This window comes from Monodelphis domestica, chromosome 7, assembly GCF_027887165.1.
Source record: "Monodelphis domestica isolate mMonDom1 chromosome 7, mMonDom1.pri, whole genome shotgun sequence".
Taxonomy (NCBI): domain Eukaryota; kingdom Metazoa; phylum Chordata; class Mammalia; order Didelphimorphia; family Didelphidae; genus Monodelphis; species Monodelphis domestica.
Window position 1 is genome coordinate 54210695 of NC_077233.1, and position 12053 is coordinate 54222747.

The following is a 12053-nucleotide window of genomic DNA, read 5'->3' on the forward strand; positions in this document are numbered from 1 at the left end:
CATCCTGCCTTTTGCCCATTCTCTACTTCATGCTTTTTCCTCCTCAGTCCTCTCTATACCGCTTTCCTTTCTCTCCTCTCCCCCTCCCACTCCCATCCCCAGCCCGGTCCCTGCTACTCCTCCTCAGCTCCCCATTGTCCTCCTGCTCCCTACTCTCTCCACCCCACTTCCAGGCTCTTAACCAACAAGGCTCGCCAAAGGCGAAATTATAGACGATGAGCCGTACCCCTCCATCCCCAGGACCCCAACCCTATGAAGAGTCTGGTGTCTGGTGAGGGCATCACCGTCCGCTTCCCTCTGCCTGGGGCCCCGCCCATCCCGGCCTAGGACCCCGCCCCTTTCTGCCTGGGCCCCTCCTCTCCTTCTGGGGCCGCGTCCCTCCCGTCAGGTTGCCTGCGCACCCAGTCAACCCGCTCCCGGTGCCCAGCTCCCGGTTCGGGCTCTGCGCGCTGGAGTCTCTTTGGTCCAGTCCGGCGCTGTCCTTGTCAGCCGTGGGGACGGAGCAAACAGCCGAAGGAGACACGGTCAAGCTTGGAAACTTTTGCGGGGGCCCTGGGCGGCCCAGGTCTTTCTGGTGAGTCCCGCCACCGAGGGATCCAAGGCTTAGCTTCCCTCCCGCCGCCCAGGCAGGAGCGAAGGCATTTGGGGAGGGAAGGATGAGCAGTCGCCTGCCTTAGGGTATCGGGGCTCCTTGGGGGAGCATTACGAACGCGTCCGCCGCACGTCTCCCTTTCAAACAAACACACAAACCCCTCCACCCCTCTCTTTGGACTCCATCCAGGGTTCCGCACGCCCAGCAGCTCACTGACCAGCTCCCGGAGGGGTCTCCACACTGGCGTGGTGGACCGAGCCCGGGAAGCGAGGAGCGGGGACCGGGAAGATAGGGGAACTACTGTCTTAGCTGTGGGTGGCGGGGCCTCCGGGTAGCCCCTGGGAGGACCCCGGGGAGTTGTAGCTCCTCTACGGGGTCCCCCGAGCCCTAGACTGCGGAAGGAGGAAAAAAAGGGCGCCAACGACTGGCTGTGGTGCCTGTTCAGGAGAAAGCCATCCTGGACGCGGCGGTTCCCTGCCGGAGTCAATGTGAGAAGCGCAGGACGCGCGGCTTGAGCAGAGGTCTTGGCAGTCAGCGCCTGGGCACCTGTGGATTCATCTAGTCGGAGATCTCAGAGAGCCAGGTCACAAATCTCAAAGGTCCTGCCTGCCTATCCTTTGGGCTCCTTAAGAAGGTTGGAAGTAAGAGTGATGGCAGAAGGGTCCCTCGTGGACCGCCAGGACCCTGAATTCCAAGGAGCTCAGTAGTCAGTAGGGGGGGGCGGGGGGGGGGGGGCGAGGGGAGAGGGGAACAGGGCAGTGTTGGATGTGAGCAGGGACCAAGTAGTAGTAAGAAGAACTGACTCTATAGCACTTGAGACACTTTGCATATATAGAAAAAGATGGGCAGCTCCAAGATAACAGTGAAGGCAGAGAAGGGAAAGAAGGGGAGGTAGATGGAAACTGCAGCCTACCTGGCTGTAGTCCTAGGGAGAATATTGAGGGTATTGAGGTCTTTTCGGCAGAGGGGGACCGAGACTGACCATGATCCCTTGGAATATGGGTTATTGCATGTTTTGAATGCTCAACAAATATTTGTTAAGTAAGTGCATAGCAGTAGTTTTATTCTAGTCTCTTTTATGGCAGGATCTGAGAAGCTTGAGGAGGGGCTTAAGCCGGAAAGGCAAAAAATTGGAAAAAGAATTGTGAGGATACCTGTTCTGGATTTTCTTTGGGACCCTGGTAAGTCACTTCAGAAGTCCACCTGTTTCCACTTTGTGAAAGTAGGGTGGGATTTAAGAATTGAGCCACTCACCTGTTGAATGTCATTTGAGAGTGACTATGAAAGCCCTTTTGAGAGTATAGTAGGATACCCATGTAGGCAGCAGAATGGTGGCAGCGTTGTGTTGCTGTGCTGGTGAGAAAGGATACTTCCCCCTCTCAAGCTCCCCCACCTCCAACTATTCCTTTCTAGATCCTCCTCTCACTCTAACCCTCTGGAAGAATGGTTTTCCATTCAAATAAGCCAGAGAAGACTATGAAGAGGGGGGAAATGATCAAGAAGACACAGCTCATACCACTCATCATTAGTTAGTCAACAAAGTATATAAATGCTTGAGATAAGCCCCTAGCACTATGCTCAGCTTTATAATAAAAGGAAAGAAAAAAAAGCAAACAAAACCGAGTCCAAAACAAAACCAAAATAATAAAACCCAACAACACCAATTCCTGATCTCAAGAGATGTATGGATTTATGTATGTATATGAAGGTAATCCAAAAGAAGAAGATATCTGCTGGGGGATGAGGCACAGAGCAGAAAAGGCTGTATTTGTTTCTTGTTTTTTTAAGGTTGTATTTGAGCTGAGTCTTGAAGGGAGACAGAAAAACTAAGAAAAGGAGGTAAGAGGGCAAAGCTACCCAGAAATGGGGGACAGGCTCTCCCTCCCCCTCCACTCAAACTGCTGATTTATTGCCTAAAAATATCCTGGTCCACATTTTCTTCCTCCCAATCTAGGAAGTCATAAAAATGAAATACTGATTCTCTTAAGGTTGTTCCAGTTCCTCACCCCCAAACAGTCAAAAATCTCTTGCATGAATATACATATTAAAGTTTTAAAAAAATTTATTTATCTCATACATACATATTCTCTATATATTGTCATCAGTTGAATTTGTGCAAGGAAACATAGATCAACAATGCAATTGTTAATCACATTTATCTTAACTGGTTTTAAAACAAAAGGAAAACAAAGCAAACAAATGTTTAAGGAACAGATTTGAGGGAACAGTCACATATGATCAATTACACAGTTCCTGACCTACAACCAGCTACTGAGTTCTCTCTCTCCCCTATTCCTCTACCCCTCTTGCCCTCCTTTCCTCTCTCTGTGTGTCTATCTGTCTGTCTGTCTCTCCCCCTCCCCACTTTATTGGCATAATGCCAGTCCTCATTATAATGACCACCAATGTTGATGGCGCCTCTGTCACCTAAGCCATATACACCATGATTCTCAATCTCCAGAACAACTTGCCCCCACCATGTATACACATTGGTTTATGGCTTCTGGTTTTCTTTTACCTTTGGATAGGATACTTAGTCACAGTCTAGTCTTGTCTAGGTCAAGACTAACTCTCTAAAGAGCAGAACATACCAGTGGGTATTGACCTACAAAATCCTGTGACATTCCTCCCCAGAGTTATAAGTTTTGTAGGTCCTTGCAAAATCAGTCAAACTACACTTGAAATGTCTAATTACACATCACAACATTGACATAAAAAACAGAACAAAGATGATTAACTCAGCATCTCAGATAATCATTTCAGGATACTGTTGACAGAAAATGCCTATCATCTGTGTATATACAATAGATGATGACAGTGTAAAGCATCACTTTACAAACTACTTCAGTGACTACAGATCAAAATCATGTGCAGAAAATAGTATGGTACATAGTGGTGTATGCATACCTGTAGAATGCAAGAAAATACAAAACAAAGACATAACAATACAACTACAAAATAACAAACTGTGTAAACAGCATATAAGGGCAAAAAAGTTTTATATAGCTAAAAGATAAGTATATCAGTGGCAAATACTAACACAGAATCAAGTAAACATGAATAAGAAAAACATACTCAAAGCATGTACTAATTTGCATGTACATTAATGAACATATGCAGTTAAACACAGGACACATAATACATGGATAAACATTAGCACCGTCATCTGGTTACATTTGTAAACACCTCTCCAGTTTCCTCTATAATACTATAAATTAATGTAGTCACTGGTCAACTAGACTATCTAATAAAATTATCAAATAAAAAATCAAATAGACTGTGTTAACCTGTCTGTTCCTATAGCTAAATTACTTGATGACACAGGTTTTCCTCATCAGAAAGTAAATCAAACCAATCTTCATCAGAACTACAGACCCAGGAGCAGCTAGGCAACATAGTGACTAGAGCACCCGGCTTGGAGTCTAGAGGACTTAGGTTCAAATCTGACCTGACACTTCCTATTTGTGTGTCCCTGGCCAAGTCACTTTACCCCAATAACCTAGCCCTTACCTCTCTTCTGGGTAACATTCCTGGTAGAGTGGAGACCATGTATTAGGAATGTTATATGTTGACTCCCCTGAGATTTTTGGTTTTATCTCTGTCTGGAAAATATTCAGCAATTGTGCATTGGAAATGCTTAGCCCTTGAGGATGTCAAGGTATAGTTCTAGATTTCTTGATGCCAGCCAAAACTAACATCTCTTTAAGAAGTGAGTGTACTTTCAAAGGTCCTGGCTTGTGTCCCCTCTATCCCATGTATGTCATATTTTTTATAGCTGTTTGAATGTTGTCTCTCCCAATTAGACTGTGAGCCCTTTGAGAGCAGAGATTGGCTTTTGCCTGTTTTTTCCATATGCCCAGCAGTTAGCACAGAGTCTGGCACATAATATAAACTTAATAAATGCTCTTTTGCTGACTGACTGACTGACTGACACCTAATCGTGGAGGGAAGTCTGTAAAGTGAAAGGTACTTTGCCAATGCCATTCAGCAACCATGTAAGCTTTCTGGATTCTGGCTGGCTATGTTGAGTATACCTTGCAAGGTGGTCTAGATTCCCTTGATCACCTCCTCATCTTCAGTAAGTAAATGTCCAGACCAGGTTGCAGATACCCTCTCCTATGATAGTGGTTTTTTTTTTTAATTTTTGAATGACTCAGTAGATCAGATAATTACCAGAGTATTGACTGATTAACCATCTTGCTATGAGTTACTTTTCAATTTTTCAATTCTTTAACACTTCTTTGCAATACATTTATAATGTCTTTATTTTTGTTCTGTGTCCATTTCTAAAATCAAGAGATTCCACCCTGTACGAGGCTTGTAGGTCTAAAAAAAAAATCATTGAATTTTTCAAGCATTTTTTATCCCAAGTGACCAATATATTATTGCATAATGATACCAGAATGCAGCAATATACAAATATGATACAAACAATGCTCTAAGCAAAGTGACGCATCTCTTGCTCTCCCTGCCTCTGTCTCTCTGTTTCTCTCTGTCTCTATCTCTCCCCATCTCTGTCTCTATCCCCCCTCCCACTCTATGTTGTTTTTCTCATTTCCTTTGGTTTGGGTACATGTGAAGATGCAATTGTCAACCATATATATTTTAGAAAATAGATTTTAAAAGGGAACACAACAAGCAAACCTTTTTTTTTTCCTAATTGGAGATTTGGGGAATGAGCACATATTTCTGAGGGAAGGTAAAGGAAAGAATAGAGGGAAGACAGGCAGGAGAAATCCCGAGCTTTGAACTTAGAAATTTAAACAGCCTCAGCAAATGCAGTCTACAGCATGACTGGCACGTGGCTTGATCAACAGTTCCCATCTCATACATAACCTGGCATTCTCCTCTCATTTCCAAGGATGCAGCTGGTCTCCAGCACAGCTGCCCCAAGTGGCCATGTCTGTGACCATAGCAATGGGAGTTCCTCCATTTCCCCTCCCCAAGGCACCACTACTCCTGTCTCACTCTCAGCTTCCCATGTAGCACTTGCATTATTCTGTGACTTTTACCCTTCGTTTCACTCAAGATAGGAAGCCTAGCAGTCATTGTCTGTTGAAGGCTAATTCCCTTAGGGACAAGGAGAGGAAGTGGGAGTGTTTTTATACCTGACAGTGGGCACTGACCTCTGGCATCATGTTCTATGTAAATGACAAAGCTTCGTACCAAAATAGCTTCCACCCTTCCATGCTGGTTCCTTGCCGAGTAACTGGCATGCAGTCAGTGGCAGATGGCTGGCCCCTGTCACTCACTCAGTTGGAGCCAGCCAGTGGATCATTGGACTCTCACTGACTGTGCTGAGAAAGAACATGATCCCTGGGCTCTTCCACGAAGACTCTGTGCTATGGAGCATGTCTCCTACATGGCGTGGAAGACTTATTAAACACAGGAAAATCCTTGGTAATCTTGGATAAATAAAGGACAGAAATACCCTAAAATGGATTCAAACTGAGAATCTTGATTTTTCTCAATGCTTTTTCTAATTATAGAGGGAAAAAAGTTGAAGGAGGTGGGGATCAGTTGGTTAATCAGTAGAACTGTTAATAGACTAGGCTCCTCTGAGTCCAGAAAACATCTGAAGGAGCTGTCAATTTTCATGATTCAGAACCCGAAGTGATGGGAATGGCATATTAAGTGATCTGACAGATAAGCATTATGAAGAGAAGATTAGGAGTTTCTCTAACTTTCCCTTCCCTCTCCTCTGGATCTGAGATAGGAAGAATTTATTTTTTTTAAACAATATTTTATTTGGTCATTTCAAAACATTATTCATTGGAGACAAAGATCATTTTCTTTTCCTCCCCCCACCCCCAGCCAATGCGTGATTCCACTGGGTTTCACATGTGTTCTTGATTCGAACCCATTTCCATGTTGTTGGTATTTGCATTAGGTGTTCATTTAGAGTCTCTCCTCAGACATGTCCCCTCAACCCCTGTAGTCAAGCAGTTGCTTTTCCTCAGTGTTTTTACTCCCACAGTTTGTCCTCTGCTTATGGATAGTGTTTTTTAGATCCCAGCACATTGTTCAGGGACACTGCATTGACACTAATGGAGAAATCCATTACCTTCGATTGTACCACAGTGTATTAGTCTCTGTGTACAATGTTCTCCTGGTTCTGCTCCTTTCGCTCTGCATCACTTCCTGGAGGTTGTTCCAGTCTCCATGGAATTCCTCCACTTTGTTATTCCTTTTTGCACAATAGTATTTCATCACCAACATATACCACAATTTGTTCAGCCATTCCCCAAGGAAGAATTTCTTATTACTCAAGGCACTCCCCCTGCCTCAAATAAGACTCCAGCTTTTTCTTCTTGTCCATCTATTATAGCTCTGCTATTGAAAAATTACATCTAACTTAATCCCTTCATGATATAAATTCAATATACTTTTCTTTTGCACGAGTAAAGAGAACACAGCTGGTCTCCATCAAGTTGGGTGGTGGTTCATGTGCATTGTTTCCATGCAGGAACTTGGCTCGGGGTCAGGCTGCTCTAAGAATCAGAGTTGTGCTGGAGTTTCAAGAGGCTCTTGGGAACCTATTGTTAAAATTTCAATATGAGTATCCATACCTCAGAAATCGGTAAATTCTCTAAATCAGGGCGTAATTTATTTTTTTGTTGATTGTCTAGACTTAAGAAAGTGACAGTTATAGCAATGTTAAAAATTCAAATTAAGCTTAAAAGTATTCTTTTCTTGGAGAGCTAATTGTTAAACATTTACCATACCCCTGACCAAGCTGGTTAATGGGGTCAACTACTAAGGGGATCTGAAATATGAGAAATCTCCAAGTTCCTCTTCCAAATCTGAATGCTAGAGATCAGCCTGCTGTGATGGAAAGAACATTGGGTTTGCATGTAAACAGCCCAACTTTGGATCCCAACTCTGCAACAAGGCAGTCTGTTTCCTTATGTTTCTGTTTCTTCATCTTAAAATGAAGGGATCTGATTGGCTGCTCCAAACCTGGAGCCTGGTTCAGGCCCTCAACTGAAGAGATATTGAACAGATGAACTAACCCTTTGAAGAAACACCTAGACCCAGGGTCTACTGCCACAAATCTTTGTTCCCCTCCACTGATTTAGAGAAGAGGCCAACAAATACATGGGGAGAAAATAGTTTCACCAGCTAACATACACATATTTGTTATTTGGTCATAAAGTCATGTCAAATTCTTCTTGACCCCATGGACCATAGCAGGCAAGGTCCTTCTGTCCTCCACTATCTCCCAAAGTCTATCTAAGCTCATATTCATTGCTTCCCCAATACTTTCTCTCCATCTCATCCTCTTCCCTCCCTTTCTCCTTTTGCATTTAGTCTTTCCTAACATCAGGGTCTTTTTCAGTGAGTCCTGTCTTCTCATTATGTGGCCAAACTAGATAAACTTCAGCTTTCAGTGAATATATACACATAAATATACATATATTTCATATTTATTTATTATTTCTATATTATATATATATATATCCATAAGTGCCCCATGTTCAAATTTTTAACTTAAAATGCCCTCTCTCAACCTCAGTTGTTAAATAGGGATCATAATAGCACCTACCTCCCAGAGTCTTGTAGGATTAAATGAAATAATATCTATAAAGTGCTTAGCATAGCATCAGCACACAGTAGATGCTTAATAAATGCTTATTCCCTTCCTCTTTCCATGTCCAAACTTACAAAAGAATGGGACTGCTCGTGCCCATTTACACAGACACTCTGCTAACTGCCCACCTACATCTTTCTCCCTTCAAGGGTGCCCTGGATGTCAGTTTTAACCTGGTGTCACTTAAAGAATTAATAATAATAACAGATTGAAATTATGTAGCACTTTATGATTTGCAAAGCATTTAACATTATCTAATTTGATGAAACAACCCTGTAATGTAGTTGCTTACTGTTTTTTAGTATCATTAAAAATAAAGATATCATTATCCTTATTTTGCAGGTGAGAAAACTGAGTCTTAGAGAAGTAAGTGACTTACCTAAAGTCACACAGTTAGTATCAAAGGAAGGATTCAAACTCAGGTCTGATTCCAAGTCTAACATTATATCCACAATGCCTTTATATAAATACTACAGAATCATAGCTGGGTAGCACAGAAGATAAAGAACCAGATCTGGATCCAGAAAGACCTCAGTTCAAATCTGGCTTTGGATACTTCCTAGCTGTGTGACTCTGGGCAAGCCACTTAACTCCAATTGCCTAGCCATTGCCCTCCTGTCTTAGAATTGATACTAAGGGGGACAGCTGGGTAGCTGGGTGGATTGAGAGCCAGGCCTAGAGATAGGAGGTCCTAGGTTCAAATCTGGCCTCAGACACTTCCCAGCTGTGTGACCCTGGGCAAGTCACTTGACCCCCATTGCCTAGCCCTTACCATTCTTCTGCCTTGGAACCAATACACAGTATGAATTCTAAGCTGGAAGGTAAGGGCTAAAAAACAAACAAACATGTATAGCATTCCATTAACCTTAAAGTGCTCTATAAGTGTCAGTGTTCATTATAAGATAAGGGTTTTTTAAAAAAGAGTTTATACTAAAACAGAAGGTAAGGTTAAAAAAAAAAACATACTCCGTGACCCTGGGCAAGTCACTTGACCCCCATTGCTTAGCCCTTACCACTCTTCTATCTTAAAACCAATACCCAGTATTGATTCTAAGATGGAAGGAAAGGGTTTAAAAAAAACACATAAACATTACAGAGATTGGATATGAGGGAGGAAAAGAGGGGAGACAAGAGATGAATCTGCAGTCAGTCACCTGAGTTCAACTCCTGATTTGCTACTTACAGGATAACATAAACAGTGTGTTTGTAAACCTTAAAGCCTTTGGACAGCTAAAATAATAATAGCTCTTATTATTATTGTTATTATATGGTAACTTTGGGCAAATTATTTAACCTCTCAGGGCCCTAGTTTCTTCCTTTGGAAAAGGAGAGGATTGCACTAAATGATCTATGAAGTCCTTTGCAACTCTCTTACCGAGAACCTAGTAGATATCTCCAGGAACCTACATCCCAGGGATGGTCCAGAGCCCCGAAGCATTAAAGCAATAACCAGGCACCTGGAATTAATCACCTCCCACTGTCCTACAGTAAGAAGAACACGGGATCTGGAATCCCCAAACCTGCATTCAGATCCCAGCTCTGCTCTCCCACTTGTTAGCCCATGAGTGTGGGTCTCTAAGCCTGTCTCCTCATCTAGAAAATGCAAAGAATGATATCTGAATGATCTGCCTCCCATGACTGTGGTGAAGACCAGGTGTGACAAAGCACATAAAGAACAGCTTTTTCAAATATTAAAATTCTCTGTAAATGTAAATTGTTGCTTTTGTGCTATTTCCCCCAAGAAGCTTTATCTCTGAAACACATTAGACTGAGTGTCATCTAAGGCTCCAGTCACCTGCCATTTTCCCTTCTCATCAAGTCCCAGCACATTTCCGAATCTCCATCCTTAATTATAACAAAGCTCTTCCTCTATTTATAAGTGACTCACTTCTGCTAGGGACCGTTAATGGTGATGGAGAATTCTAACTCACACTCATTAGGAACAATAAAGCTGATGGTCTAGAGGGCCAGGACATCTTGCCTCTTTATCCATTCATCTCCTGAGTTGTAATTCTCTGTATTTAATGCACAAAGGTCACATTGGGCAGGCTCGGATTGAGGCTGACAGCACCCAATTTGTACCTGGAGCTTGAATGGCTTTGAACGTGCTCCTGACAGAATTTGTTAGAAACCATTTCATCAAAGGAGAATGAAAGCAAAATGCATTTGGTATCAGACTGGGCCTGGAGAAGAAATGGGGAGATAGATGACTGGCTCTTTGTAATCTAGGACACAAATTTTTCCCACCTGTTCCTAAAAAAAAGACAATTTAAGGTTGTCTTTCAGGTGGATTTAGAAAATTCGTCAGCTGGTGTGATGATATATTAAAGCACTTTGCAGACCTTAAATAGTTATATAAATGTGGGTTGTTTTTATTGTTATATCTTCCTAGGTGTTAAGTGGCTGATGGAGAACAAAGAGACTTAAAGACTGGTGGGAGTAGATTAAGCAGGAGGGATATCTAGTTTGGGTGGGTCAGCTCAATGGAGATGGAGTGAGGCCCGGAGACCAGAAATCCTGGGTTCAAATCTAGTCTCAAATACTTCCTAGCTTTGTGGTGCCGTTCAAGTAACTTAACCTCAATTGATCACTTAACCCCAAATGCCTAGCCCTTGCTGCTCTCCTGCCTTAGAAACAATACACAGTATAGATTCTAAGATGGAAGATAAGGGTGAAAAAATAAAAGAATATAAGTTTTTTGAGGACAGGAGAGCTGTTTTTTGCTTTTTATTTGTATCCCTACCACTTAGCACAATGCTTGGCACATAAAAGGCACTTAATAAATGCTCAAGGATTGCCTGGTTGATTGGGGAAGTCGCATAAACTCTCAGTGCTCCCCTGGAAAACTCTCAAAAAGAAACCAAAAAACCTGAAATGCTGAGCAGGCACCAGATTGCATCAGTAGGGGAGAGTTTCCTAACTAGAAGTTTCCTGAGCCAATGAAATCACAATCAGTTAAACAAAAATTAAAACAAGCAAAAAGCAGGAAAAAAACACAAAGCATTTTATTAATAACAATTTAATGAAGTAAATAGTGGATTTTGCAGATGAGGAAACCGAGGCTCAGAGGTGAAGTGACTTACCTAGGGTCACACAGCCAATAAATGTCAGAACCAGAACGTGATTAAGGTAGCTTCCTGACTCCAAGACTAGAATTATACCCCTCCTTTATACACAGACCCATCCATCACTGGGCACTCCTAATGGAGCTATTACCAGACTTCAAGGCAGTTTTGCAAATTCAAGGACTTCACTACAACAAAACAAAGAAGAGGAATTATGATCCCTGATGATTCCTGACAGAACAGAAGAACATACACTCAAGGGAAATTGTCCCAGGAATGTACATACAGACTGACTGTCACAGCTCTACTATTTCCCACCTCGTGTCTCTATCTGCCTCTTTCTTCCCCCCATCTCTCCCTCCCTCCCCCCCCCCCCCCCCCCCCCGTCCTCCATGGGATTCTAACTCATAGGCTTATTGTAAGGATCAAATAAGGTTCTGTGAAAGAAAGTCTTCTAAAAGTAGCTGAGAGTATTATTATTCTTATCAGCATTAGTGAAAATAATGTCTTCTGTTAGTTGAGACTCCCAAGAAAGATCACTTCCTCTAACTCTAGCTTACTATGGAGGTTGGATTCCTGACCTACAATGTTTTTGGGAAAGAGAGCTTTCACTTTGATCTTTAATGTAACCAGTCATACCAGTGAAATCCTACAGAGAGGAAATTTTGACTCGGTTTCCTATTAAAGAACTCTAGCAGTGAACTGGGCTGCCATATTAGATACTAAGCTCCTCATCACTGTAAGGACTTGAGCAAAAGTTCGATTTTTTTAAATTAATCAATTTTTTTCAATAATCAAGGATTGC

The 12053-nt window shown here is 42.5% G+C and overlaps 1 protein-coding gene across 2 annotated transcripts in view; it reads left to right on the forward strand.

The window, feature by feature from the left end:
- Positions 1-356: 356 nt before the first annotated feature.
- Positions 357-12053, forward strand: part of HRH1 (histamine receptor H1) — a 132312-nt gene continuing 120615 nt past the window's right edge. The window contains exons 1-2 of one of the 2 annotated variants that reach the window (XM_056804661.1): positions 357-574; positions 1678-1773. The gene's annotated coding sequence lies outside the window, so the exon portion shown is untranslated. The remainder of the gene's footprint in view (positions 575-1677; positions 1774-12053) is intronic. The other variant, XM_007500226.3, reaches the window with a different exon arrangement.